Raw genomic sequence first — 13,504 nt, forward strand, 5'->3', positions numbered from 1 at the left:
AATAGATGGATAGATGGATGCTATTTATACCCAGTGGAGCCATTAGTGCTGAAGAGCTTAGCTACATGGCTAGTAATTAGGAGGAGGCAATGAGGAAACCCGTTTCCCCCGAGGTCTTTGCCCTGCCTTGCTGCTGAAACTTCAGTCTGCCCACTTGTGTAATGGAGGTAGCTATAGCAATTCTGTTCTGCTAGTGGCACGGAATAAATCACTGACAGCCGTTTTGCACTTGCCCAGGGACTTTCAAGAGAGGATCTCAAAGTGAATCTGGGCTGCTGTGTGCCACAAAGAGGACCAACATTTCTCTTTGGCTTGAAAGGATGTCCCATTGTGAGAATGAACTTTGGGTTTTATCTCTCCCTTTGAAACAGAATCCATCAAAGTGAGACATCTGAAGGCAAAGACACAATGATCTCCAATCCAAAGCCAAGTTCAAAAACACAGAGATGAGTTGTGTTATTATGAAATTGTATTTGCTGGCTGAGATGGAGGACAAAGAAAGATTAACTTGCAAACATAAAACAGGCCTTGAAATTCCTATTAGTCTCCGGCCCCAGGGCACATACTTTTCCGGCAGGACACTTATATTTTTTAGAAGTAGAGGAGCAACAGCACATGTACACATGAGGTTCCCCCCTTCCCCCACTTTTCCCCTCTCAGTCTGAAATGTACAGTTATTAAAGCAAAATTTATTAATGATTAGATAGATGATGGATGATGAAAAGCAGTTTTGGAATGTTGTTATTGAAAAGTGTGTCCTTCGGGGGACCTGAGTTTATGCTTTTGAGGGCAACATCCCATGTCAGGCATTCTAAGTACAGCAGCGGCTTTCTGCAAGCCAGCTTTCTTAAGGGTGATTCCAAGTAAGGTACACCTGCCTAATTGTAAGGGCGCTTGAAACCTTAAATTATAGTTAAAGTATGTAAGTGTCAATCCTGTGAAAGGAGAAATGCTTTCTAGACCAGCTGGGTTTCAGTATAGAGAAAAACATTTCAAATATATCCTTTTTTTTTTTTTTTTTAATTCCTTGTCACACATTACTCTACTCTGTGGTCTAGTAATACGGGAATAGTTTATTTATCCATGCTACATTCCACATTCGCCACATGGGGCACATACATTTTTAATTCCTGGATCATGCCTTCTTCTCTTGTCTTAATTTGGGTTCCCTGGGACCAGACCCTGACACAGGGATTTGAATGAAAGAAGTTGAGTTGGGAAGTGCAAGGGACATGGGAAGGGGACGGTGATGTCATGAAGGGGAAGTGATTTAGTGGATGGTGACACCATGAGGGGAAGGCAGCCAACAAAAGGTATTCTTCATCCTGGCTAAAAGGTACCCTTCACGGTTATCATTTGTACTGGCCAGCCCTGTCTTCCTCATGGGTAACCAAATTCGTATCTTGCAGCATTGTTTGGAAGATAAAAAGATGCAAAGCCAATTGCTGTGGGACCTGGCACACAATGACCGTCTATCATCATCATTATTATTGTTGCAGTTAAATAATGAGAGGACAAATGACATTCCTGTGGAACTTCTAGAGGGAGGCATTGTCTTGAAGGCAGAATTATTGTGTCCTATAAAGGAAATAGAAAGAAAATTCATGTTCTGTATCTTTTCCCTGAATCCGTAGCCCGGAGATCTGAGGATCTTCAATTACTAATTGCTTTCATTTGAGCACATTAGATATTTTACTGGAGCTGTCTGAGATTTTACAACTCTTTCTCCTCTCATGTTGAGAGTGGAAAGGCTTGCTTTCAGAGATGAATCGAGTGAGTCTACCTAAGCGTGACTGAGAGGAGCCGAGGAAGTTCCCTTCTGGCATCGTTTCAGAGATTAGTAATTTTTGAGACTCTGATGATGCAAGGAAGAGCATAGCAAGCCATTTATTTCCCTTTTGTCCAGTCTAAATGCAAATTTGAACTTTCCTGGCAGTGTGTGCATGTTAATGTCTGTGCTCTGTCACCCTGGAGAGAGCTTTCAAGTCCCTAAATGAGGTTGGGTGGGTGATTTAGGGAAGGGGTCACTGCATTGCGTAGGACCCATTTCAGAGGCACGAGGCCGGAAGTGGCAATCCGCAGAAGCATCATCTTATCCTGGGGATGGTGGCCTGGCTGAGGGCAGTGGAAAGGAATGCCAAAAGCCGGCAGCTGGACAAAAGTAGCCTTCAGCAGGTCTCCCTAAAGATGGGAAAACGTAGGGACAGAAGAAAGGGTAAGAGTACACCGTGGCCTAATTAGCATTTGCTTCTTGTAGTCCTGGAAATGTCAGTCACCAGTTGGTAGCAAAATAAAGATGTAATGTTAGTGATAATGAATTAAATTGTGGCCATTTGCATTGGAATGCCGTGATAATGATCTGAAATTACCATTGTATATATTCCCCTTGACAGTTCAAAATTGGACTCCAAGCTAATAGTATTTTGGATGAACTTTAAACCAATGAAATTGCTTTGAGTACACTCCTTTTGGCAAGCCATGTGGATTTGGGAAAGTTAATTTACCTCTGTTTTGTTCAAGCTGTTTGGTAATTGATGAACATACCATAAAAGTTTTAATGAATAACCACAGGGACCATTTAACTTATTTACTAGGTAAAAGTGAAATGTGCTTGATTACCCTCCCTAATCTGGCTCTCCAAATGAAGGCAACCCAGAATAAATACTGTCGTGTGTGTGTGTGTGTGTGTGTGTGTGTGTGTGTGTTTGTATGTGTGCAATCTCTGTTGCACAAAACGTTGCAGGCAAATATTTTCAGAAAGTCTGAATGGAGGAGTTACATTTTCTCCCATTAGCTTCGATTTATAGTTCTGCTGCAAGCATCAGACATTGCTTAGGGAGGACTTATGTCTGTGTGTGTGAGGACTGGAGGCTCTGTTGCAGTGGGGTTATGTAGCAACCCACAGAATCAGCACATATCTTCACAGCATCTGTTGTGTGAATAACTCTCTGGCAACACTCCATTACAGAGAAGTAGTTAAAATAAGAGCCACACTTTTTTCTTTTTTGCCTGGCCTCCCGGAGTCTAATTACACTATAGCATCCTTTCATAAGTAGGATCTTATTATGAGATAAGTGCCCACATGTATCTTAGTTTCCCATTAACGTCTATTCCTTGGTATGCCTTTGCAGAGTGTCTTTGACAGTGCAGCCACAAGCAAACAAAGAAGGTTGCATTAAACTAGTGGCAGAGTCCAGATATGTGCTCTGTCCCATTCACACTGTGCCACCAGAGGTTTGGAGAACATTGACTCAGATCCCCATGCCTCAGTTTCCTCACCAGGAATTATGAGCTGATCTTGAGAGTCTGTTGGAGGACTGAGTGAAATATGTCCCATGAAACACATGATGGGGTACCTGGAGCAGTGGTTCTCCCCAGGAAGATCTGGTTTAACATAGATTCTGGATCTCACTCCTAGGGAGATGCTGACCTGGTAGGTCTGGGTGGAGCTTCAGAATTTGCATTGCTAATAAGACCTCAGGGGACGCTGGTTCAAGGGACCACATCTGGACAATCACGACTCTAGAAGATAAAAGATACTTGAGAATTTTGGTTTTCTTCTTCCATGGCTAGAATAAATTGCTACATCAGTATAAGCCCCTAACGGGCTCCAGTCATGTTTTATTCACCCATAATATCTACCTGCCCAGAAATGAGCATAATCAGTATTGAGGACTGAATTATACTGAGCTTCTATAAGCTCCAGAAACAACATAATATGACATTGTTGTATAGTCTGCCAGGGAAGAGAAACTGAAGCCTGTGATAAGATCCCAGCTCTGCAAGTTTTAAACTCCTTAAGGCTCTGTTTTCTCATTTATGAATGGGTAAATGTCTCCATATTATCAGCATTATACATACACAGTGCGTTTATAATATTTATATTTCTTAATCCCTAAAAGTGCTTGTGCGGTATCAGGCACAGCAAGCACCCAAATATTTCTCGCTGTCATTATTTCAGTATTTACTTCTCTGCTCTACTACATCTTCTCTCCCACTATTAGAGAGAGATAAAGTCCTCACCACAGTCCTGTTTCTGGAAACTGTCTTGTCACATTAGAGGCACCGGCATGTTTGGATATGGCCTCAAAACACTACTCTCCCTGTAAAAGGTGACAATACTAGGCATGACTCTAATGTGCACTGAGAAATAGTTATACCAGGTAACCCAGTTCCAAGACATAGGGAAGCAGATGTCCTGAAGAAATAGGTTTAATGGATGTACCTGGATTTACCAGGTCAAATGAAACAATCAATTTCCAGTGGGGACTTCCTTGGGGAGTAGAGGTGACAACATCAAAGATAGAGGCTGATCCCTAGAGCTATGAGAAAGGGCAGGGAAGATCAGTGCTTCTCCCCCTCCACTGTTGTAGGTTGGCCGGACTGGATGCGCAGGTGGTGAGCGTTCTGAGGTTAAGGAGGACATGCAGTCAGGATGGGAGATAGCCGTTCCCAACTTCTGGGGAAAAAATGTACATATGGAGAAACTGCAATTCTTAAGGTACTATGAGCTGAGGAAAATAAAGAAAAGGTATAAGAAGGCAGTGAAAACCGTCCTTTTTTTTATCATCCAGAGATAACCACATTAATGTTGATGCCTCTCCAATTTTTCTATGTAGATGCATAAACACGCACACAAATTTATTTGCTAAGTCAAAATTATTATTTTATCAGTGCTGTTTTTAGTGTGCTCTTTCTTTATCAATAATACATCAGGGACAGCTCCCTATATTAAAAAATAACCTGCAACATTATTTTAGTGTCTGCGCAGAACTCTGTTGTACAGATACATTATAATTGATATATCAGATCTATCAACTACAGTGTGATGAATACCTTGCATATATATTTTGTAACTTTTCCATAAATTCTTCATGATAACTTATGAGTATTTGTAATATTTGTAATATTTTTGCTCGCTGGTGATCATTCATTCATTTATTCATCAGTTATGAATGAGTTCCTGATATGTGCCAGGCCTTTGATTACAGCAATGAATAAATGCAGATTAATTTTGTTCAAGATAGTGAAAAGTCCAACATTGGGGTACAATATGTGTTTCACTTTTTTTTTTTTATGATTTCATTTATCAGAGAGAGAGCACGTGCAAAGGGAGCAGCAGGCAGAGAGAAAGGGAGAAGCAGGCTCCCCACTGAGCAGGGAGCCTGATGTGGGGCTCGATCCTGGAATCCTGGGATCATGACCTGAGCTGAACTCAGACACTTAACTGACTGGGCCACCGTGGGGATTCTCGCTTGAGCAGGAAAATTATTTTGTCCAGATCTACGATGTCACCTTGGCTGCGTGTTAGAATCACCCAGGCAACTTTTTAGAAACAGGAATGCCTGGCCCTTTCTGCAGCAGTTTTGTGGTGTGTCCTCGGTTCTGAGCAGCAGGGAGCTTGAAACATCTCCCAGCTGCTTCTAGTGAGCAGCAAGGTTTGAAACCTTGCCGAGGAGATGGGCAAAATGGGGAGAGGGGAGAGAGAGACACAGGCTATGGGTTATGGGGGGCGTCAGTCAGGAGAAAGAAAGGCAGAGTGGAAGGTCTACAGTCAGTGGCACTGACTCGTGATGTAGCGGGACAGATGGGAGCTACACTTGCAGGGACACAGCATCATTATCAACTTCTCACACGACGAAGTTGGACACCTGAAACTAACGTAACATTGGGTGGGTGTCAACTATGCTAAAAAAAAAAAAAAACCCAAAACCAATCAACCACCCAACCAAACAAAACACCCAAAACCAACCAACCAAGCAACCAAACAAAAGAACAAACCAGAAAACCCCCTACATTGCTGAGGACACTCACCCTCCTCTCACCTGCTGCTTTAACAAGACCCTTTCTTTCTTTTTTTTTTTTAATAATTTTTTATTTTTTATAAATGTATATTTTTATCCCAGGGGTACAGGTCTGTGAATCGCCAGGTTTACACACTTCACAGCACTCACCAGAGCATGATGCAACAAGACTCTTTCTTTAAACTCGCTTCACTAAGCTTTGGTCTGTCTTTGTGTCCCAGCCTCGTACCTGGGGAATTTTTTTGGTAACTCTGCGGGGAGAACAAATAGCCTTATTTTTATTTATTTATTTATTTATTTATTTTTCCAAGTTAGAGAGACTCCCTTTTGCCTTTGGGATGAAACTGAAGATCATCAGCATTTTCTTTCCTGCTGAAAGCTTTGAGGTATGTGGGCGGAGTCTGACCTTTCTCCAGTGTCTCTGGCTGTGATTTAACATACACACACACACACACACACACACACGCGCGCGCGCGCGCGCGCGTTCTTGAACTTACATGTGGTTAGGTTGTATCAGTCTGTCATCACTAGGAGGCTGAGCGTCTTGTCCTCAGGTGGCCACACAATCCTCAGGAGCTGAGAGTCTTGTTTTGTTGTGTTTTACAATATGGCTTAAATACTTGATTTATTAAAACAAAAATATGCTTCAGAAGTACATTGTAGAAGAGCAAATGGCTTAGATGGGCGAGAGGAGTTCTGTGATTCTTGATAGCACTGAACCACTCAGACCTCCCACTTGAGCCCTTTGGTGAACGGGGAGCAGGATCCTCTCTGTGCCATTTATTGGGATATGCTCAGAAGCCCCAATGCGTGGGCCACCTTAATGCCCCACATGTGCTCTGGAGTAATTCAATTTGTTTTCTCCGGATGGAGACATTAGGTTTTGAAAAAGAGTAAAATGTACTTGTTTGGAGCAATGTTGGAGAAAAACACATGCATTTTCTTGTTACAGCCTATTAAGCCTCACCAAAAGCTTTTGAAAAGGGTTCTGGCTAAAGGGGGTTTGCCTGAGTTTACCCCATTATAAACACATGTGAGGAGCATGAAAGACACAGAGGAACCTTAAATTGCATATTACTAAGCGAAAGTAGCCAGTCTGAAAAGGCTACCTAATGTGTGATTCTAATCATAGGACTTTCTGGGAAAGGTCAAACTGCGGTCACTATAGAAAGGTGGGTGGTTACCAGGACTGGGGTGGGCTGGGGAGGTAGGGGAGATGAAAAGGCAGAGCCCAGAGGACTTTTAGGGCCGTGAAAATACTCTGTGTGATATTATGAAATACACGACTGTACATTTGCCCAGAGGCTTATGTACTATACCCAAGAGTGAACTATAAGGTGAACCACACACTTTGGGTGATTATGATGTATCAGTGTGTGTTCTTCCTAGGTAACCAATGTGTCCTTCTGGTGAGTGATGATATAGTGGGAGACGGTGAGCTTGCATGTAGGTAAGAATTATATTAGGACATCTCTGTACTTTCCTCTTGTTCCATTGTGAACCTAAAACTACTCTCCAAAAGATCTTTACAAAATAAAAAAATAATAATAAAATAGAAAGAAGTGATAATTCTGACCGTCAAAGTAATAAGGCAGCTCATTTGGGGATGTGATAGAGGGACTGGGTAGGAGGTTGCTCTTTCGTAGTGAAATAAACACAATTTGTTGTTGGATTTTTTACTCTCCAGAATGTACCTAGAACCTCCTTTAGTCATTCCTTGCCACGTATGTCTGGATGATTTCCCCTCTGTCGCACCCTCTAAGCTTTCAGTTACTCATATTAGGTAAAAGACACTCATCTTAGAATTCAGGGCTCTGTGCTTACTCTGAAAACACTTCTTGCTTCTGGACACATGTATTTATCTTCACGTAATAACCTCTACTGAAGGTATTGTTCAGGAAATACCACAAGTATGAGCGTGACGTACTTCTTGCAGGTCAGTAGGCTGAAATGGATGACTTATTCTGCCACCGTATCACTTATACAGAGTCTGGAACAGAATACGAGGTAGCATCCTACAGCTCCTACATGGTCTCCAGATTTTTTTTTTTTCTTACAAGCAGAAGAGGGATCAGATATGCAACCGGAGAGCCCAGGATTGAAGATGATCACATTTGGTAGACAGCTATGTGTGTTATGGTTGTAGTTTTTAGGCAATTTGGGGCTTTTGGATTATGGAGAATCCCAGCAATGCTCTGGGCTCCAGAGAAAACTCCTCATTTTGAACAAAAGGGAAAGAACGGGTAGCATGGGGACAAAAGGTGGTGTGTCCTTAACATTGATAATGTCTCCACTCTTTGGTGGTTTGAGGAAACACCTAAGATACTGAACATTTTAGAAGCCACATGATTCCATATTTTATTCTTTATCAAATATTGGAAATATGAAAAGGGGGAGCAAGTGGACTGATTTGGATAATGACCTTCTCAGAGGGAGAGTCTAGCTTGAGGAAGTTTATGGCGGAGAGTAGATCCTATAAGAGAAAAATTGCACCAGAAGCTTATAAAAATGACAAGGAAGACTTTATTGAAGACTATGGCAATAGGGGAGAGAGATTGAATTCATCTTTGCTGAAACAAAAGGCAGATGGGGTCTTCCAAAGCTGCTGTGAGTTCATGGGAAGGTTCTTGAGGGCTTTAGGGACAAGGGTGGTCAATGTGACTAGACCAGCTGTGTCTGCTGATTGTCCCTTTTTGAATCTAGGCTTCTGTCCTTTTACAGAGACTGGGAGACAGGGATCCCATGATTCTTGATGATTTCACTTCAAAGGGATGGCCCCCAGGTCCTTGAGAAAGACATTCTTGGGCTGTAAGACCAGCAAGAAGCTGGGAGGAGATATATATCTCAAAGGGAGGGAGAAAGAATTTACAATTGTCAAGTTTTCTCAAGTAAATGCTCTAAGAAAAGGGAAGTCATGGGCCAACAGTCAGGAAGAAACTTGTCTAGAACTTAGTCTAGCTGAGGGGAACACAAAGACTTTCTTGGTCGATACTCCAGAAGGAAGTATGACTCCTTTTCCTAACTTTCTTATGAAGTCTATTGTGTGTGGAAAACAAAAAATTTAATGCTCCTCTGCACCGTTTCCTGGTTTCAGTAGTTCACTCATTAATAGTGTACATTTGTACTATAACATAGTGACTTGTTATCTGATTTACATCGACCTCGATTTCCCTTTCCATACAATGGAGATCATAAGGTAAAATCTGCCTCACAAACATATTGCAGCACAGAGAGGCAAGAGGGAGTGAAACGTAATTGACGCACTTAACATTGGGAAATAAAAAGAAACTGTAATGTTCATGTGACAGAAGACCGCAAAGCAACAAAAAGCAATGTGCTAATTTGTCATGTTTTCACACGACTGCACCTGTAAAAACAAAAATACTCAGTAAAGAAGAGCTAAGTAGGGCTACACAGTATGAGGCTCTTAATGAAGAATAAAAAATAACCAACCGACGATATTCCCTATTGGTTACGGACACATACATATTAATAAAAGCGTATGAACCTGATGGGAAGGATCACACCATGTCATCACGAGGTTGCCTGAGAGCAGAGGAGGAGACTGTGGTTGGGCAGGGACTACGAGTGCCCACCTGTCTATAACACGTGATCTCTTTCCAAAACGTTTTTATCAAATATGACAGAATGCTAACTCTGCATTTTTTAGGATGGACAAGTGTCATTTTTCTTCTCCTCTTTGGAATTTAAGTACTTGTGAATCCTAAAATGAAAAATGAGGAAGGGATGGATGGAAAGGAAGGAGAGCTCGCTGGCTGGCTTGAGTTTGAGTGAGATACCGCCTCCTTCTGTGTGTGTGTGTGTGTGAGTGTCTGTTAGAGACATGTGAGGAAAAGAGAATTTGGATGCAGACGGAACAAGGCAGCCCCACACCACATCATGCCCGGAGCACCCAGCACTCGGAGAAGCATTCATGTAGGCTGCTGGGGGAGGCGCTGATGGTTTTGGCTGCTTCTGCTCTCATGTGATTGAAGCAGCAAAGGTTTTAAGGCTTCAAACCCCAGCTCTGATCTGAAAATGAAGTTAGGTGTTTGAGAAACAGCTGCTAGAAACAGCTCCGCTCCCTCTGGAGCTTCTGGTCTGCTTCATTCAAAGCAGCTGCCGGGAGGGAGGGAGGCACGCAAACTATCTTGGGCATGTGTGTGTGTTAATAAAAACAAAATGGCTCTCCCTAAATAAAACATGGCTGGTTTCCCCAGGATGAGGAATTCAGTTCTAATTCCACGTGTCTGTCTCTGTTGAGGTTTTGAGCAAAGAACTTAGAGCTTCCTCTTTCCTTACGCTTGGGGCCTTTGGAGTCAGACAGCGCAGGATGACCGCTACCGCACTTTCAGCTCAGCAGTTTCCAATCTGTGGGGACTGGGGCAAAGGGAGTAACTCTCCGAGCCTCAGTTTCCCCTTCTGTTAGCTCCAGACCCTTGTTGGGATAACGAGGTTTATCAAGTACTTGAGAAACGGCAGAACTCAGTATAAATGAATATCATCTACTAACCCTCTTTGTGTACACATTCTTGTTCCTACACGTGTTTTGTTTGTTTGTTTGTTTTGAGGAAAAGCCAGGATCCACTCGAGATTTCTTTACTGCCAGGCTGGAAGCCCATCCTAATTCACTTAGAACGTCTCTGGTTTTAGCACTGAAAGTTCTGTGTCGTGGGAAAGCCCTCAGTTTTGGACAAACCAGCATGGTTGGTTACCCTACTGTGTATTCATGCTTATGACAGACCGAGTTCTTTGTCCCCAAAAAACTCATAATCCAATATTAATTCTTAATCTTCTTATTATCTATGATATATAAATCATTATTACTTATTAGTTATTACTCTCTAGCCTCCTATCCTGGACCATAAATGCACATAAAGCTCGGGTTATGCTATTTTTTTTTCCTTTTATCTGTTACCAAACTCTTGTATTTACGAGGAATGTGATTAGAAATTCAGTAAGTAAGTACCCTACACATTAATTCATATATGACGTCAGTGGAGTTCTTTTATTTCTAGTGCTTATGGTCTTAATCAAAACACTGAACTATTTTGGGACGCCTGGGTGGCTCAGTTGGTTGGACGACTGCCTTCGGCTCAGGTCATGATTCCAGAGTCCCGGGATCGAGGCCCGCATCAGGCTCCCAGCTCCATGGGGTCTGCTTCTTCCTCTGACCTTCTCCTTGCTCATGCTCTCTCTCTCACTGTCTCTCTCTCAAATGAATAAATAAAATCTTTAAAAAAAAAAACACTGAACTATTTTATTTTATACTTATTTATTTATTTGAGAGAGAGAGAGAGAAAGAACACATGCATGGGGAAAGGAGTAGAGGGAGAGGGACAAGAAGACCCCATATGGAGTGAGGAGCCCGAGACAGGGCTCAATGTTACAAGCCCGAGATCATGACCTGAGCCGAAATCAAATGTTGGATGCCGAACAACCAGCTGAGCCCCCCAGCTGACCCCAAACACTGAGCTATTTTAGTCCTTAAATTTCTGTGTAAATTATACATACACACACATATATGTTGAAATGCACTATCACAATCTCTGGTACATTAACCTCAGAATGTTTAGAATTTATCAATAGTGCCTCTTTTCACCTAAAAGTATCCCAGATCTGATGGATACATATATAGTCATCTCACTTATGAGTCTGTGCATTGCAAGACCTACCACAGCCTACAGATAGAGAGTATTTTTGTTAGCTACTTCTCTAGGGATTTTTTTTTTTTTTTCAAAATTTACAGCCTTCCTTACTCACCCGTCTAGTAAAGTAGGCTTTCTTTCTCACTTTTAAATATCACACATCATCTCAAAACTTAAAAGCCCAAGAGAATGTTTAACTTATGTTCCATTCTCAGTGGGCTAGGTAAACCAGCTCATTCCATTCTCACAATACAATGCTTAGATTTCCATAATGGAGATATTCTAGCCTGGAGCTTTAGCAGCAGTGTGATTATTATGAAAAATCTTTATACCCTTGTAGATGGGAATATCTTCTCTGTGCAAATAACCCCAGGAGGCCAATCCAGACGTCCTGATGGATAATTTTATTAGACGCCCTTGCTAGAAGCAACATACGCAGTCCATACCTGAGTGTACTGACAACGTCGATGAAATCCTCTAAATTTCTCAAGTTACTTGCTTCTCAAAGATGAGTTAGGGGAAAATAAAGTAAAGAAAAAAAAAAAAGCAAGAGGATGAATTAGGGAAGTTTTTTAGCCGGGAGTTTTATACTTGGAAATTGTGTGTGTGTGTGTGTGTGTGTGTGTGTGTGTGTGTGTATGCACGTGCCCACATGTGTATTTCTTCGCACAGGAAAAATGAGTGTCTGCGTCAGGAGATTATAGAGAATAGTTTACTGGTAGCACGTAATGAGATGGTTAAGACTTGAGGTTCTGGGACCGTACTGCTTGGGTGTGAAATCCTGGTATACCAGTTGGGCAAGTTATACTCATTCTCTTGGCATTAGTATTATGATGGTGGCATAATAGGACATTGAGAACATTAAGTACAGTTAGCTGTATCACAGACCCTCCTGCTGCCTTTGCAGCATCTCCTTGGCCCCCTTCTCATTTCAGCCAAAGCTTTGATGCATGGTTTTGACACACACTGATCACACCCCACCAAGCATTGCTTCTCTCTCTCTCTCTCTCTCTCTCTCTCTCTCTCTCTTTGCCCCGAGGTCTCTCCAAACCTTGGTACTCCCCTTAGCTCATGTGCAGGGGCAGCACAGAGGTTCAGAGGAGACAACATTTAGCAAATGGGAGTTGGAAGCCAGTGGATAAATATTCCAGGCTCCTGTTGTTCAGAAAAACAATTATGGAATTCATTTTACATGCTTTTTAGAAGTCTTGAAAGGGTCAAGACCTTGTGGTCAAAATCAGTGACCTAGGTAAAAGACATATATTAGTTTTTCCTCCTTCCTTATCTCCTACCTCTCAATTCCTTATTCCCATTTCTAAGGATCATCTCACCACCCCGCCCCCAAAATCTCGCCCACCAGCCTTATTCTCAAGGTCTAGGAAAATCAAAATCAGCTATATAAAGCACTGAGCACAGTTTTTGGCACATAAAAAGCTCAATAGTAAGCTCATAATAAGCCCCATGAAAACTACTACCATGACTACTACTAGTAATAAAAATGATTTTTTCTTTTGCACTGCAGGGTGAGCTAGAGATCTGTATAATTTAGAGTATGGGAAATTTTCTGATTCTTTTTTGAAATAGACTTGAGATAAAGCATATATTTTTTCATCCAAAGAGCTCATAAACCTACTAGAGTCTTCATTCCACCAAGATAGATATTTATTGTTTTCTACTTTCCGTCTCACAGAAAATGTTCTAGGAATCATAAGTGAGTGCTTTTACTTAGTTCTTTCCTCCCCCAGGCAAAGGAAAGGAAACCACACAAATATAGGGGAGCAGTTTGTACCGAGCACCTCTCAATCTTTTTCATGTTTCACTGCTGCTTCCATAGCATGGAAGATACTTGTTTCATGACTGCCACTGGCAAATGTTATTATTTGTTGAACATCCACTTGTCCTGGTGTTTAGAGATGTAGGCCATCAGTGACTTTTTGTGCCTAATCACTAGGCAGAGATTCTTGTGGGTGTTTCTGCCACTGAGACCAACTTCTCAGCTCATCCTAAACGTATAAATTTCATCCTTGGGAACAAGAGATTTCAAGAGGAGTT

This window comes from Mustela nigripes, chromosome 17 (genome assembly GCF_022355385.1).
Source record: "Mustela nigripes isolate SB6536 chromosome 17, MUSNIG.SB6536, whole genome shotgun sequence".
In the NCBI taxonomy this organism is placed as follows: Eukaryota; Metazoa; Chordata; class Mammalia; order Carnivora; family Mustelidae; genus Mustela; species Mustela nigripes.